This window comes from Mus caroli, chromosome 4 (genome assembly GCF_900094665.2).
Source record: "Mus caroli chromosome 4, CAROLI_EIJ_v1.1, whole genome shotgun sequence".
NCBI lineage: Eukaryota > Metazoa > Chordata > Mammalia > Rodentia > Muridae > Mus > Mus caroli.
The window spans coordinates 82,220,497-82,233,907 of record NC_034573.1 but is presented as its reverse complement, the minus strand read 5'-3'; positions in this window follow the sequence as shown (position 1 = coordinate 82,233,907).

The window sequence follows — 13,411 nt, the reverse complement described above, 5'->3', positions numbered from 1 at the left end:
TCCCAAGACCCCACAGGGATGACATTAGCTGAAATACCCCCACAAAGGGAGGGACAACCTGTCCAGACCACATCCAGAGGTTAGGCATGGCCCTCCAATTGATGGATGGGGCCACCCACCTATATCCAAAATTTTACCCAAAATTGTTCCTGTCTAAATGAAATACAGGAACAAAGAGTGGAGCAGAGGCTGAAGGAAGGGGATCCAGAGACTACCCCACCTGGGGTCCCATCCCACAGGAAGACACCAAACCCAGACACTATTGTGGATGCCAAAAGGTGGTTGCTGTCAGGAGCCTGAAACANCTGTCTCCTGAGATGCTTTGCCAGATCCTGACCAATAGAGATGAGGATGCTCTCAGCATAGGANTGAGCANAGGGACCACAATGGATGAGTTAGGAGAAGGACTAAAGGAGCTGAAAGGGCCTTATGTGGCATCAATGGGAGAGGAAGCCCTTGATCTTGTGACTTGATGCCCCAATGTAGAGGAATGCTAGGGCAGTAAGACAGGAGTAGGTGGGTGGGTGAGTGGGGGATCACCCTCATAGAAGCAGGGTAAGGGGGGATGGAATAGGGGTTTTGCACAGGAGAATCCAGGAAAGGGGATAGCATTTGAAATGTATACAAATAAAATATCCAGTTTTTAAAAAGTAGATAGAAATGCTAATTTCCTTTATTTGGTCATTATATATTATATACTTATATTGTCAGAGTTTTGTATATTCACCAATCATTAATGTGCATATTATCTTGTGTAACTTTTAAATTATTTGTAAAAATACAATAAAATACAAGTGGATCTTACAAGTCAACAGTTATTCTTGTCACTTAAGATATAAAAATATAGTCTCAAAGGGAGAAAATGATTTACCATGGTCAAAAAAAAAGTAAAAGGCAGAGAATAGCAAAGGAAATAGTCAACAAGAGTGGGGGATTCCTTGCAACTATTCACTTGACAAGGAGTTAGCATCCAACATATATGAAGAATAACCGCAGTTCAATGGCAGCAAAACAAACAACCCAGCATAGAACAGACAATACAGGATTCTAAAGAGAAGACATACAACAGAGACAAAGCTTACATGGAAAAAAAATAAGTTCTATATCACCACTCATTAAAGGACTATAAATCAAAGCAACCTTCATATATCACCTCACTCCAGTATGAATGGATAGACAGGTACCAAGATTAAAGGAAACAGGGCTGCCGAAGATGTAAAGAAAATGAAACCATTGCAGTATTGGTGAAAACGTCAATTAGTACGGCCACTATGAAAAACCATGTAAAGTTCCCTTCAGAAAATTAAAAAGAGCTCTCCTTGATTCTAAACTCTTGCTACTCAATACATCTAAATGAACCGAAGTTAAGTATGTCAGAGACCTCTGCACACCCATGATCACTTCAACATCACTCACAGTAGCCAAGCAACAGAAGCAAACTAAACGCCCATCAACCAGGGCACAGGCAAGGCGATATGATAGCATGATATGATAGCAGTGTGAAACGTACACACTGCAAAGGTGACACCGTTCAAATGCTAAGAAAAGATCCAGCCATGTGAGACGGTGTGACTGAAGTAGGAATCCTTGCGTTAAATGAAAACGATAAGCCAACTACAGAAAGGCAGGTGTCATGGGATCTCACTCATATGTAAACCTAAAAAGGTTGATTATTTTTTTTATAAGAGTTGAACACAAAATGGAAGTCACCAGAGACTAGGAGGGCTAGTGGGGAGAAGCTGTGGGGAAAGATGAGTACCAGGACATAGATAGGAAGAAGATGTCTACAGATGATGGTGAAGATGTCTACAGATATGCCTCAAAAAGCTAGAAGAAAATATAGGAAGCTCTTACTAGGAATACATAATAGATACTTGAAGATAATATATTTAAACATTATATAATTACACACCATACATACACATATGTGTCTAAATTTTACATACCATACCATCAAGGGAACATTTTGTGTATTGTGTCCATATTTTAAAACAAAGGTAGAGTCAGAGTGCTCCCACTGCAATTGCTGATACTCACAGTTTTAACCAGCAAAAGCTTTCTTAAAAAGAAAAATAAGTGTTTTTGTTTAGGCGCTGTTTAGTTGTTTAGATTTTCAGTTTCCGTGTTGTTTTGTTTTGTTTACAGCAGGCCAAATCTACAGCATCTGTTACTACATTGCACATTGCTAAGAAGAAGGAGGATTCAGGTAAGGACAGAGCAATATCTGGAACATTGAGTCACACACACACACACACACACACACACACACACACACACACACACACACACACACACAGATAAAGTCTTTACCCAAATATTAAAGCTCTGTCTCTAAGTACTAAGAAACTGGGAGAAATAAATTATAAGGCCTTTCCACTTCAAAAATAATAAGATAACCAGTGGAGCAAAGAATGCACCGGGGGATGAATGTAATTAAATAGCTGGCTCAAATAATGCACATTTGCAAATCTTAAGGAAAAAAATCTTTAAATTATTTTGAGCATAAGCTGGGAGTTAATAACGTAGTTCAAACCTCTCCTGGGCTTCCCGGAAGGCTCCCTGGCACCACCTAGTGGCAGCCATCACTAATGACACATGTCAAGAAAATTTTAAAGTCTGTTGATTTCTCCTTTTCCTTAGAAAAATAAGCTGCCACGGAGTTAGGGTTGGGGGATGTAGGCTCCTTCTGCATAATATGAGCTGTGAAAAATTCCAGTTCAACAGAAACTGCCTAATAACAACTATATCCGCACATTCGTACCACCACCCCCCAAAATCCAACACATGCCCCTCTTTTCTGCAATACAATTATTTAGTACTTCCTTTGTACCAGACTGTGCATCATGAGTCTTTACACTCTGGTGAAGAGAAATGCATACATGATACAATACATTGCCTAGATGTACTTTTATGAATAATAGCATCTGTCCAAAGAGAGAATAACAGAAAGGAGAATGCTTGCCTATGAATAAGCAGCCTTCCTGGTGGCTTTTCAGGGTGGTGTGAGAGGGTCTTCCAGGAGCTGAACATGACATCTCTGTGAGATGTGATGGAGAGAGGTGGATAATGAAGCTAGAGTGTCCTGGTCTTCATTCTTCCGTCTCCGTCTCTGTGTCTCATTTCCATCCTTGTTAAACTGGAATGAGGACAGTATCCTTCGTGTACAGTAGCTGTGGTAACGAAGGAAGTTAATACATGGAATGTGCATAGAAAGTAGCTATCACACACAAGAGTGTCCAATACTAATTGGCTGTGACTGTTTCAACAGGGATATAATCACTTGAGCCAGCATAAATGGGAACTGAGATGTCACTCTGCTTTTAGAACATCAGATGAACCCAGACCAGCGGTTTCATAGACAGTAATTCATTTATTTTATCTAAAGATATGATGAAGGATTCACAAATCATCATTTTCCTCCTTTCCTTCCTTATATGAAAAGAAATGTTCCTAGAACTTTCTCTTGCTCTGAGGTGAGTAATAGTTCCTGGGGCCTGAGAATCACACTATGAATGACTTTGTGGTTCCTACAATCTCCTCTGTCAGTACAGAGTGGGTTTGGCTGGGTGGGCATAAAACTTCATTAAAACACCCTAACTCAAGGCACTATCTGAGTGGTTCTGTGTGTTTGTGCTTCCTGTAAATCTTGTTGTGTTCTTATCTTTTACACACCAGGAAATTAAGGATAAAGAGGAGAGAAACAAAGGGGGAGGGAGAAAAATAAACAGGAGAAAGATGGAATAAATTCACTGTGTGCTTGTGTTTATTAAGCCGATTTCTATTTATTAAGCCCATTTTATTAGCAGATACGCCCATGGGACAGTCATATTTTTCTTCACAGCTTAAAATGTTAAATGTGAGAGTAAACTTCAGGGAGCTGACAAAGCTTACTCAGAGCTACACAGCTGGCAAATGGGAGGGTGCTGCTTCTACGACAGCTTGACCACTAGAGTCACTCTCATCCGCAAGCCATCAAGGACCCCCAGGACCCCGGAAGGATGAGCCAACCAGGCTTGGCTTCCCGTTCTAGTATCCTGCCCTGTCTGCCCACGGGTTGAGTAGCTATTCTTTTAAAATGCTAGAATTTGGCAAGGAGCCAGAAATAATCTATGTCTACACCAGTCATTTGTGATTTCGCTTCAGTGAAGACCAAGTATCACTTCTATTATAGTTTCACCTTCAGCATGGGATGCAAACTTTTCTCTGGCTAAAGACTTGGAAACAGTTGCCAAATATGCAAGATTTCTTTTCCCTCTATTGCCAAAGAAGCAAGAGTGTTGTGCAAACAAGATACTTCAAAGAAAAGAGTCTGGGTCAAAATTCAAGAATTATTTTCCTTATCAAAAAAATGGTGATTCACTCTACCTCTGTTATATCTCTGGAGGCTTCTTTTTCTACCCATAGGTACGTATGTTCAGTCTATGTCCATTGTACCCCGAACCAGCACAGTTCTGTCTGATCTTGGGAGCTAAGCAAGGGCAGGCCAGGTTAGCACTTGGATGGAGATAAATGTATACAACAGGGGAACTTTGAGATCTAAAAGCCTCCAAGCTATAAAACTATGAAAGAAGGAGATGCAACTAAGTATTAAGAGGGATTCTTGGGGAGCACGGTCAGCTTTACAAAAAGTTTTAATGTGGTCAGCTCAAAACCCTTTGTGCATTATAAATAAGGCCATTCTCATGGGTAGCCAAGTGCACTCAAGACAGTGCTATGGGGGAGTACTGCTACACACAGGAGAAACCTCAGATAGATGGTGACACGAGACACATGGACTTTCACAACCAGTATCTTTCTAAGTCAAATTTGACTCATCGTGTGCATAATCTGCATGTTTTCTCATTCCTCACTTTTGTTGAAACTACCTGAGTCACTATTTTGATTTAAAACTTAAAAAAGAAAATCTGTCTGCAGACACCTGGCAAGCTGAGTCATTGGTATTTTAAAGCCTAGGGTTTCTTAAATAGAAACGGAACTTTTATGCATCTGAAGACATGAGTCAGAAATGTTTTTATAGCTCCATTTTCTTACAAAGATGAGAAGACATTTTAGGGGTTTCCCCTAAGCATTGCATAAATATTTTTAAGCGTACTATGTTACACTGTGAGGCACAGGGGTGAACTCATTATAATCTCTTAGGTTCCAGATCTAAGCATCTAAGTGAGGAGCCGAAATACATTACTTTTATTGAACACAGAATGTATAACTTCAAGGATCAGGGGGAATTGGAAGCTTAGTAATTAAAGTAGTTGAAAATTAACCAGGTTTTTACAAAATGGGAAGCCACAATCCGGAATGTAAAAACAGCATGTGATAGTCAAGCCAAATGTCTGGTCCATTCTGGTGGATCTTGTAAGAATTTAACCACAAAACGATAAGAAGCTTTCAGAAAGCACAGAAATTACTTTTGATTAGAGAGCCTTGTACAAAGTGCCTAAAAGGCAATGTTTGTGAATAGATAAAAACCAAGACCATATACACACAGGCCTAAGTCTGAGGGCAACAATGGGAAGAAATTTTCATTAGTTACAATTTTAAGAAAAGCCTGATTCTATATACTATACAATTAACTGCTTCTGAATTGTAGCTAAGAATCCCAGCCTCCTACTACAATCTATTCAGGCTTTCTAACCTGATTTATTATGTCTAATAAAAGCAATATCCAATAACAACAACAAAGTTATCCCGCATTTTAGTGAATGGGCTTAGTCATGTACACATACACTACATGAGCAGCAGCATAGACAGCTAGCCTCCGAATCTGTTATGTGTGCCACACTCCTGGGATCGCCTCTCCAGTGGAAGCCTGTATACAAACTCAGAGTGGACGCAACCATATGCTAAGCACAGTCCACCAAGATTCCTGTGAGTCTTCTTTTGGTCCCATAACATTCCCAGCCCCTGGCTGTGCAGCCAGGGTGTGTCCTAAAGTCCCTGGGATCAACCCTCAAACAAAAAAAGTCAGATTCAGTGTGACGTGTGGATCCAAGTGAAGGTTGGGAAAGGGAAGCATCTCGGGGCTGCTAAGGTGAAGATTCTCATGGAACTCACCACAGCAATCTCCCCTAGAAGGAGGGATCCTCTTCCTTCCTTCTTTATCCATTCGCCCACTCTCTGACCTCTTGAAGTCACCTTTCAAACAATCTATTTGCCCACAAGCATTGTTTTCAGACACTGTGTTTTGAGAAGTCGTTCTGAGATAGAGTGATCTTTATAATTATTGATCTATGTAATTATGGTCTATGCAAACCCGAGAGTCTAGCCTTGGGGGGGGGGGAACATGAATGGAAATTGCTAGTGAAATATATCTGGTCATAAAAAGGATTGTAAAAACAATATACAAGCCAAATGAAAAAGGATTAAACTCAATGAACAGCAATCTCTAACAAAAAACAAAACCAAAAGCAGCTCCAAGTTATGGGGCCTGACAATATGTTCCTCTGCAAATTCAAGCCTCAGAGTCTTGCAAGTGCCAAGACAGCCTGACAGCCAGACACGTTCAAAGGAGAAAATTCAAGTCCTCAGTGAACTTTATTGATCCAAAGGTGTTTATGAATACTGACTCGATCAGTCCTTAATACCTTCATTAATAGTCTGTGAATAAGGCTCAGTCACAGGTAAAAAGTAGGATGTCTGGATTTGCCCACTGCTTACTGACAACTTAAAAACAGAACTGGATGTCATTGTTATTGTTTTAATTAATTCAGTCCATAATTTCAGGGCTGGAAGAATCTTTTCATTACACAAACTTATCTACTGTGATTGGAAGTTGTCCCCGTGGTACTTGATCTGTTAAAATTTTGCACAAAAAAAAGTAAGAAATGTAATTTCCTAAAACAAGAATTGCCCATTTTAGGATAGGGGAAAAAGTGTATTTTCTGAATTCTTATTTTTTTTAAAAAAATCTTTCTAAAGACACAGCTACTGTTCATTGTGCTCATTCTAAAGTCTCAATAGCTAAGAATCTCTGTGGAAAACAAAAGGTTTAGCCAAGGAAATGAGGCCATGCGAGGGAGTGGTAATGAGTCACAGACTTCATCTGCCCAGTGCAGGATGTTCTTTACAAACCATCCACCTTGCTAGGCATGGCAACTAAACAAAGCAGGCTCCCTCAACTCTTGTTGGATATATACATTAGGAATACATACTCTGTTGTTTTGTTTGTTTGGAGTGTTTTGTTTTGCTTGGTTGTTTGGTTGTCTGTTTTTCGAAACAGGGGTTCTCTGTGTAGCCCTAGCTGTCCTAAAACTCTGCAGACCAGGCTGGCCTCTAACCCTGCACCCCTAAGGCTGGGATTAAAAGCACAGCCATCTCCTGGCCAGTTTTGTTATGTTAACCACGGAGACTTTTGTTACTGGAAGTGATGATGGGTGTTAGGAAGGAGAAATGCAAGAAGAGAAGACAAGGAAAGAAATCAAATTGAGATTAGGATCAGGAAATAGCTCTCTAAGAAAGTAATAATTATCCCGAAAGAAAGAATAGGAAGCAGACAGGTGATCAAACACTAATGTCACAATGAAGCCCCGGGGGGGGGGGGGGTTCTGAAAAAGGGAATGGATGTGAATCTAGCAAGCAAGGTCAAGTGTGGCGTGAGAAGAATCTGGAGACACGGGTAGAGAGGTGTTTAGCCAAGTCCTGAAGACCATGTTAACATGTTTGGGGCTTGTGTTAAATGAAGCAAGAATCTCAACCAAATGTATGCCAAGTGCAAAGCAAACAGAAACCAGCTTTCCTGGCACCCATTCTCGAAGCTACAGCTGCCATGGATTTTACCACCAAACAGCGGGTTTCAAAGTGCCATATTACAAACTGTTCAGAATTAATTCTTTTGTGAGTTACTCCGATCATAAAGAACAGGGATCCAGGCTAGATGTGAAATGCAAAAGAGAATCTTAGCTATGCAACTCAGTGGGGATGGATCAGTGTGCCACTCACAGAGTTCTGTTTGAGGTGGTGAACACTTCTGCCCAGAAGGCAAGCACAGGGAAGGCCGTACTCCAGGGGGAAGCCACTGAACATGGGCTTTGCACAGTTTAGTATCTGCTGGACGTTGTCCAGGTTGTCTCCAGTGTTCCTGTCGGCTCCCCAGCTAATAAGAGTCACCTCTGTTGACAGATGTGGCAAAGGTCACTGCTCTGGGGACTTGGCTGAGGAGGGAGCATTTCACTGTCGTCGAGTGTGAAGACAAATAAGACACTACACTAAAAGGTTCAAACTCAAAGGGAATGCAGAGGTCAAAGGTTCCCTGGACGTCTTGCACTCAGGTTCAAGGGCACCAACTGGACTGGATAGCAGTAGCTCTGGAACCCAAACCTGAAGGACTGATTGATTGGGAATAGGCATGGACGTGGTATGACGGGGCAGTCCAAGCCAAGCAAAAGCCAATATATGGTGACAAATACACACCCATCTATACACAAGGAATACACATGCAAAGACATGGGTGAGCCCCATCTGTGCTATCACCAAAGACCCAACATGGCTTCAATGATAGTCCCATCTAATGGTCACACAGATGGATGGCCCTGACTAGCCAAATGGGTCACAGAACAAAACCAAATGTCAGAAATCGGTGAAACAGGGAAAATAGAGAGGAATAAAAGAGGTGATGGGGGAGAGGGGTTGTAAAAGGGAACTCGAGTAACCATAATGCACTGTGTAGATTATGTAATTGTCAAAGAACTAACTTATTTAAAAGATACATTATGTACATACATAAGCTTGTCAAGGAAAAAAAAAATTATGGTTTAAAGATGCAGAGATCCACAGCAAAGCATTACAAGGGACTCAGTGAATCCTAAGGAAGAAGAAGGAGAGGAAAGATTGTAGGAGCCAGAAAGGTCAAGGACACCACCCAAAAACCCACAGAATCAACAAATGAACTCCTAAGGGCTCACTGAGACTGAGCCGGCAGTCAGGGGGCCCGAGTGGGTCTAACCTCTGCATATATATGTAACTTAGTGTTCTTGTAGAACTCCTAACAGAGGAAGTTGGGGCTGTTTCTGAAGCTCTTGCCTGCCTTTGAGACCCGAGAGGAAGGTACCTAGCCTTACTGAAACTCAATATGCCATGGTTAATTGATACCCCAGAGAGCCCTTCCATTTTCTGAAGGGAAACTGAGGAGTAGTGGTTGGGGAGGGAGGAGAGACTGGGAAGAGAGAAGAGAGGGAAAATACTGTGGTTGGATTATGAAAGAATAAATTGATTTAAAAAGTAAATAAATAAAAGTATTGTTTAAGAAAATTACATTCTAGATTACATAAAGTGAATTTTAAATGAAATGAATTAACCTTAAATTTAATTTATTTTTACTCGAATTGCATTACACTAAATTTTCTCTTACTTGAAAGAGCCAGCATAAAGAGTTACCAACTCAAACCAAGGGTTAGAAAACTACAGCCTATGGCTAAATCTTGGGCTCAGCCTATTTTTGAAAATCAATTTTTACTGGAAGATGGAAAATATGAAAACCTCTCAAAAAATGATAACTTGTGTTCTCCATTAGCTGAATTTTCAGCAATGGGCAACTATTGTTTATACATTTATTTTAGAGACATTTATTACTAACACCTTGCAGTCCCAGAAAACAATAAGAGCCTAGTAAATCATTATAAAGCAGGAAAAAAAGACTCTTTCTATTACCATAGAGTTCTTCTTATGTCTGAGTCTCTCTCAAAATGACGCTCAGCTTATCAGTTTAGTTGACCGGGTTGTGGCCACTCTGCAGCCCTTAGAGCTTTCCTTGTGTGGCACAGTGTGTTCCTTACAAGGAATTAAGCCGAGAGAATTCTGTCTAACGGCAGTAAAAGGCAGAAGTGAGAATTTAGCTGACTCTACCACCACGCCGTTTTATCTTGAAGCTTCTGGGAAATTTTAGTTGCTTTGTGAAGGTGTTGTGGAAAAAAAGACAAGTTGCCTCCGGGGTTGCTAACTTCGCCGATTTTCTTTCCGTTTGAAGAACACAACCAACAAGCAGCCACTAGGTGTCCTCAGCATCAAACTAATCCTCACTTCGGCACTTTCAGAGGCGAATTCGCAGGGACACGGGACTCAGGAGCTCCAGGGAATAAATAGATCAAAACCCCGTGCACTCAGCACGGCTCTCTGAGTGAAAAGAAGTTCCCGGCAACAGCATCCGAAACTTCGGATCTCAGATTTTAGTACGGAAAGGCCGGATGGTGGGGTGGAGAACCCTCCTACGCTGAACCAGAACGAGAGAGGTCAATTTGAAGCCGCCCTGCCTCGCAGCAACTTCAAATGCGCAGAGAATATGCTCTGGGTTTTAGCTGCTTTTGTTTTCTTTACGGCATTTGCAAATAAGAAGCCATTGTTCGGCTAAGCCTGTTCATTCGTTTTTTCACGAGAAGACAGTAATATTACTGAGTCCGCAGGCAAAGTCGCCCGACTCCATCCCGACTCTCATCCATCCGGACGCTCCTCTGCTTGTCTTTTCCAGTCGCCCCCCCCCCGCCTTCGCCCCCCATCTTTCCCTCCTCTATTTCTTCTAAACGGTATTTAAATCTACCACCTTGATACACATAGTGCGCTTTCCTGGTTAAAATATGAATACTTACATATTCAGTGGAAATAGTATTTCTTTACTTTGGAAAGTCAATAAAAGAGGAAAGAAAAGGAAGAAGTGCTAGAGAGATGGCTCAGTTGTTGAGTGCTTACTGCTCTGTCAGAGGACCTGGGTCCTATTTCCAGCACCCACATGGCAGATCACCACTACCTGTAACTCAACTTCCAGGGGAACAAAGGACCTCATCTGTCCTCCACGGCCTCTTGTACATATGCATACACTCAGGCACGTATACATAAAATAACTAAATATTTAAAAATGAATAGGAGGAGGAAAAGGGTGGGGGTGAGAAAGCAAGCAGGTAACTGCCCAAGTCGATCCAAAAGGTGTGGACCATAAGGTCACATGGTGGGAACCGGTGGCCGGCCGGCCCGGAGCTGCAGAAGGCATTTCCCTTCATCTTTCCTGCCTCCGACTCCGGATTCTTTATCATGTTTCAGGAATTTCTAATCTCACCACAGCCAGATGACTCACAGCGGCTGACTGGCTGTCTAGGCTTCTACCTAACACCTGTAAAGATAAACCCTGGTTAAAACAGCCCTCATTGCAGGGTGGCCTTTGCAGATGGCCAGGGGGATTTTCAGAGTTGAGTTCAATTTTTCCCCTCAAAGGCTCGCAGACCTTGATCTTAATTTCAGACATATTTGTGTCTGACAGCCAGAGGCTAGCTACACACCAGGAATAACCTCCCATGGACCAGACCTGCTTCTGCTCGGGGAGGGGAACACAGGAGTACAGTAGTCCTTATTTGGGACCACAAAGGGTTTTGGTTTGCAAACTACTCAGACCAGCTCTCTTCCGACTCACTTCACTGCCCCAAGCTGCCTTGTAGGGGCATGTCATTTTCTCTCTCTGCCTCAAGATCAACTGCGAGGTTCTTTCTAACTAATGTCTCTCCGTGCAAGGCATACAGAAACAGTGGGCCATACGGTCAGATTCAAAATATAAATGTTAAATAGTGTCCTTCCAGGCCAAGTGATAAAGAAAATAATCAAGGAGCCATATTTCGGAAGGCTTATATAGGAATAAATCCTTATATAGAGAGATAAATCATACATAAGCAGATAATTATAGGTCAACTCTTATTTATAAGACAATACTTAACATTGAGCTTTTAAAATACACTTAATCTCTTCCAGGAGTTCTATAAGCATTAGTTAATTTGATGTTTTCAACAAGCTCATAAGGTACATATAATTATAAAACTGATGACCATGGAGGTATAAATTTTTCTTTAAAAAATATATATATATATATATATATATATATATCTTCTGTTATAATTTGAACATCGCTCTGAGCATGCCAGAGAGCCTGGAAGATCTGTGAATTGAAAAAAAAGAAAAACTAAAGGAGAACTTGTGTGTGTGTGTGTGTGTGTGTGTGTGTGTGTGTGTGTGTGTGTGTGTGTGTGCTTGTACACAGATGACTAAAGTATTTGTATGCTTCTGTGTGGAGGCCAGAGGACACCCTCCGGTCATGCACCTGAGGTACATTTCTCAGGTACCACCCACATTTTCCACCTTTTTAAAACATAAACAACGTCTCTCACTGGCCTTGTCAAGGAAGTAAGGCTGAGTCCTAGCAATCTATCTGAGCTGTCGCCAACCCCCATCCCCACGTTTATTTTTAAGTGGGTTCTGGGAGTTCATGCAAGACCTGGTGCTGGCAAAGTGAGAACTTTACAGGTTGAGTTCTTCACTCAACCATAATTCAAATTCAAAACTGAAAATTAAACCCTTGAAAATAATTCTGAAGTTTAAAATTACCAGTGTGTGTCCAAATAAAGGAAACAGGCTTGTTGATATCTCTCTGTGTGTCTCTCTCTCCCTTCCTTCCTTTCATTCCATCTTTCTATTTCAGAAGATTATACTTGTTCTATTCCAGTACGTTTCATTTCCTGGTCTTCCTAAAGCACAATGCTAGAGGGCAGAGACTCAAGAATTTAAAGGCATTTCCTGGGCTAGACTGACCTACTGCTGGAACTAGTCATGCCAGTACCAGGGAAGCCAAGCGTGGATATTTAACATCTAGAAACTGGACTGGCCACATATGAATCCCAGGGAGACTGTGTGAAACGCCAATGGAATAGCAGAAAACTGGCTCTCAGAGATTGTCTGAAATGCTGTTTTATTCTCGAGGGATTGTGACTTCGATGCCCCTCAGAGTATGAACCAGGGTCACCTGCTAATCAGAGGTGCATTAACCATCAGCAACGAGATAGAAAAAAATTTGGGCATGAGTATAAATCATACTTAATACCTCATCATAAAAGTGAAAGATTTCATACCTCTCACAAAATAGATGTGCAGCATGGATTAGAACTAAATCAATTAGTCCTCTTGACAAACAGTTCAGAAAACATGGGTTTACTTCATCAGGGTCCTGATTGGTGTCTACAATCTCCTCCTATAATAAAAGGTGGTTTCCCAGAGTGCATTGTGAGTGTCTTCCTCCCCAGCTGGGGTCTAACTTCCCCAAAGGTGAGGTTCCTCTCCAATCGCTGGTTGACGTGACTTGCTAGGATGCATCTGATGGTCAATATCTGTTGAATGACTAAGACACACTCATCCAACACAGTGGGAAACGGTGTTAATTTTGTCTGGGAATTTCTCAGCACCACAAGTTCAGAGGCTGTAAGAGCCAGAGCCAGTTCTCTGCCCTTGGCCACCTGGTTTCTGCTACCAAGGTAGTATTCTTTATTCAGCCTGAAGCACCACTGCCCAGGGAAGATGGGGAAGTTCTTTCTTTCGGTTTTTCTTCATAAGCTTCTGAATCATTTGGACAGATTTTTCACACACACACACACACACACACACACACACACAC